Genomic DNA, 4,846 nt, shown 5'->3' with positions numbered 1-4,846 from the left:
GAATAAAGATTTATTAACATAAGTGAAGAATATTTCTTGCTTCTTGCCAAATAAGCCATCTTAGACTTCAATTTTCCAATAATAATACAATAACTAGACTTAAGTTCTTTTCGTTTAATACTTTAACATAACATAAACAATTTTTAAATGCACGTACCTTTCTACCTTCAGTTTTGGAGAGCTTCCGCATTCAATTTAGGCTTAACGTACATTAAGGCAATACGTTGTTAAATCCTAGGTAATAATTCTAGTTAATCCTACTTCTGAAATGTTAGCTTAACTTACTTTCTTTAAGAAATATTCTTCACCTTATGTTAATAAATCTTCCTTCTCGCATTACTTAAAACGCCAGTTTTCATCACTCCAAATGATACTGGTCAATTTGAACGTATGATCTTTAGGTTAGCTAACGTCCTGCAGAATTTCAGAGACTTATGAATCAAGTTTTAGGTCCATTGCTTAATAAAGAAGTATTATTCTATTTGGACGACATATTAATTCCGTCTAAATCTTGGAACGAAATGATGGAAAAACTTCGAAAAGTGTTTGATAGATTAAGAGAAGCAAAGCTGACATTGAAACTGACAAAATGCGAATTTGGAAAAGATGAAGTTGATTATTTGGGATTTCTAATAAAATCAAATGTTATGCAATCTGTACCAAGAAAGGTACGAGCCATATTAAACTTTCCTAAACCAACCAATGAACATGAAGTTAAACAATTTTTAGGCCTGACAAGTTTCTTTAGAAGGTTTGTACCGAAATATGCAGAGAATGCTGAGCCGTTAACGAGACTGACGAGGAAGGATTAAGCATTTCGTTGGAATGAAGATCAGCAAGAAGCATTCAGTACTTTGAAAGACCATTTAACTAAGAACCAGTACTAGCTTTATATAATCCGGAAGCAGAGACTGAATTGTACACAGATGGGAGCAGCAAAGGTCTGGCAGGAATGCTGTTGCAAAAAGGTGAAGATAAAAAGTGGCATTTAGTTTATTGTGTAAGTAAAGGAACAGCAGAAACAGAAAAGAATTATCATTAAAGCAAATTAGAATTAATAGCTATAGTTTGGACTTTGACACTACTTCGACAATTTTTAATTGGAATCCGATTTACGGTAATTACAGACTGCCAAGCTTTAGTTTATTTAAACGCGAAGAAAACTTCAAATCCTCAGCAAGATGGAGTAATCTGATCCAGGAATACAATCTTGAAATAAAGCATATTAAAAAAAAATGAGTCACGTAGATGCATTGAGCCGATCGCCAGTGGCTGGCCAAAAGAAACTTTATAACTGAAAACAACTTGGAAGTTTCTTTAACGCTAACGATAGATGAAAAAATTCTTGTGATTCAATATTCAGATTCAGAATTATGCAAATTAATAGACATTTTAAAGAAAAAGATACATGATAGAACGAATGCAGAGAAATATGTAACTGAAAATTACGTCTTGAAGAATAATCGATTGTTTCGTAAAGTAAAAGATCAGGAAAAAGAGAAATTGTTATATGTCATACCTAAGTCGATGAGAAAAGTTATTGTAGTAAACTTTCACGATCTTTTGGGACATTTTTCAGCAGATAGAGCTGTTGCCAATATCAGGGAGTCATACTGCTTTAAAGGAATGAAACGATATGTTATACTAATTCAGAAGTCAAACAACAAAAATCAGCGTTATACCTACAAAATTTTCACAGGACTAGTTTCGATGGTTTTACCGAACCATCATCTTCAGCTGCAAAACCGCAAATGAACAAGTAGGAAATAATGATTAGATAAGATAAGAAAGCCTGGACAAGAATAAGCAAGTGGCGCCATCTGTTGGCAAAACCAGAACTAAAACATAATTTCTCTAAAAGCCGAAGGCAAATTTGGATTGGAATTAGGATCGTTAACTAGAACAGAAAGATTTTTATGAATGTGAAATGCCTCTAGAAAATCCAGTTCTTCAATGGAAGATGTTTTTTGAATAATTTTGGCAGCAGAAAAATTGAAAGAGTGATTTTCGGACCAACAATGTTGAGCAACAGAAGACTTCTGTGTTTCCTTTTTTCTAACATATGCCTCATGTTCTTTGACGCGAAATTTTAAGGCTCTCTTAGTTTGGCCAATGTAAATTAAACCACACTAGCAAGGAATCCTATAAATACCCCAGGAATTCATATCCGGAATGGGGTCCTTGAGTATAGAAGTTGGAATTTTATTGATGGGAGAATAAACAACCCGAAAGTTAAATTTCTGCAAAATATGTGCAACTTTATAGCTAATTGATGGAAAGAAGGGAATGACAACAGAATTTTTATAATCTCCTAAAATAAGAGTGTGGCTTTTAGTGTGTTGGGATGAGAATTTTTTAACTGCTTGATTAATAATGTTGGGTGAAAAGCCCCTGTCAATAGCTATTGCTTTTAAATAATTTAGTTCTTCATCAAGGGCTAGTTTGGAGGAGCAAACTTGAAGAGCACGGAAAACATAGGAATAAAATGAAGCTAACTTTTGCTTAGTCGGATGACATGATTTAAAGTGACATGATTGATTTGCGAAGATTTGATCGCAGTTTTTATTTTGGATAAGTCCGAAGGTGAAGGATCTTTAGGGATCGGATTATATGGTCCTTCGTTTAAGAGTTTGCGAAGATTTGATCGCAGTTTTTATTTTGGATAAGTCCGAAGGTGAAGGATCTTTAGGGATCGGATTATATGGTCCTCCGATTAAGAGTTAACTCTTAAACGAAGGACCATATAATCCGATCCCTAAAGATCCTTCACCTTCGGACTTATCCAAAATAAAAACTGCGATCAAATCTTCGCAAATCATTTCAAGCAACTTAAAACATTCGCTTATCCCATCTGTTGCGAATTGTGCCAGATTATATGCTCTTCCCAAAATTCATAAAAGTGGTATTCCTTTCCGCCCTATTGTATCAAATTTAGGTACTGCCTCGTATCCTTTAGCTAAATATTTAGTTTCTAGATTTTCCACTCTATTAGACAATAACATTTACACCATAAAAAATTCAATAGAGTTTGTAAAAAAAAGTTAAAAACATTTCTCCTAGTAATTTACTCATGGTTTCTTTTGATGTAAAATCATTATTCACCAATGTCCCAGTGGAGGGTGCATTAAGATGTCTAGAAACCAGACTTCGCGAATTTCATTTCTCTTGCATCGAAATTGATGAGCTAATTTCTCTCACTCAACTCTGTTTGAAACAAACACATTTTGTTTTCCAAAATAAATATTACAAACAAACTGAGGGATTAGCCATTCGAAGCCCCCTCAGTCCCATCCTGGCTGATATCTACATGCATTATTATGAATCAAAATTGTTTGAAACTTTAAACTTCCCGGCATGGTTCCGCTACGTAGACGATACTTTTACTCTGTTTGAAGGTAATAAAGATGATTTAAATAATGTTCTTTCAACAATGAATTCTATTGATCCTGCTATTCAGTTCACTTTTGAACTTGAGACTTGCAATTCTCTTCCGTTTCTCGACATTCTGGTCACATCCAACTTCAGTACTACAATTTACCATAAACCTTCATCGGTTTGCCTTCCACCACACTTTAAATCATGTCATCCGACTAAGCAAAAGTTAGCTTCATTTTATTCCTATGTTTTCCGTGCTCTTCAAGTTTGCTCCTCCAAACTAGCCCTTGATGAAGAACTAAATTATTTAAAAGCAATAGCTATTGACAGGGGCTTTTCACCCAACATTATTAATCAAGCAGTTAAAAAATTCTCATCCCAACACACTAAAAGCCACACTCTTATTTTAGGAGATTATAAAAATTCTGTTGTCATTCCCTTCTTTCCATCAATTAGCTATAAAGTTGCACATATTTTGCAGAAATTTAACTTTCGGGTTGTTTATTCTCCCATCAATAAAATTCCAACTTCTATACTCAAGGACCCCATTCCGGATATGAATTCCTGGGGTATTTATAGGATTCCTTGCCAGTGTGGTTTAATTTACATTGGCCGAACTAAGAGAGCCTTAAAATTTCGCGTCAAAGAACATGAGGCATATGTTAGAAAAAAGGAAACACAGAAGTCTTCTGTTGCTCAACATTGTTGGTCCGAAAATCACTCTTTCAATTTTTCTGCTGCCAAAATTATTCAAAAAACATCTTCCATTGGAGAACTGGATTTTCTAGAGGCATTTCACATTCATAAAAATCTTTCTGTTCTAGTTGACGATCCTAATTCCAATCCAAATTTGCCTTCGGCTTTTAGAGAAATTATGTTTTAGTTCTGGTTTTGCCAACAGATGGCGCCACTTGCTTATTCTTGTCCAGGCTTTCTTATCTTATCTAATCATTATTTCCTACTTGTTCATTTGCGGTTTTGCAGCTGAAGATGATGGTTCGGTAAAACCATCGAAACTAGTCCTGTGAAAATTTTGTAGGTATAACGCTGATTTTTGTTGTTTGACTTCTGAATTAGTATTTATTCGGCGTGTTATTGTGTCTTAACGATATGTTATGCCTCACATTTCGATGTGTTTCGAATGTCTAGTAAATAAAGTGCCTAGTGGTAAGAAACAAGGAGTACTGCAACCAAATATGTATTAGTTGCATTGAAGAGTTTTGTAGATGATTTTGTGTTACCAGAAAAATTATCAGAGATAGAGGAACACTTTCACAGCGAAGGAATTTCGAGAGTACTGTCAAAATAATGGAATCAGTCATACGCTCAATTCAACTCAACATCCAAGTGGTAATGGAATGGTGGAAAAAGCAAATCGAACAATTTTGACTACGATTAAAACGAGTATGGAAAATCCGAATCAGAGGGCCTGGGACAAAAAGATTGAGGAATGCGAAAGAAATCTAAATAA

Source organism: Stegodyphus dumicola, chromosome 5 (assembly GCF_044657685.1).
Source record: "Stegodyphus dumicola isolate Sdum_Otavi_A_Nest chromosome 5, ASM4465768v1".
In the NCBI taxonomy this organism is placed as follows: domain Eukaryota; kingdom Metazoa; phylum Arthropoda; class Arachnida; order Araneae; family Eresidae; genus Stegodyphus; species Stegodyphus dumicola.
The sequence above is the reverse complement of the archived record's forward strand: the minus strand, read 5'-3'. Positions refer to the sequence as shown.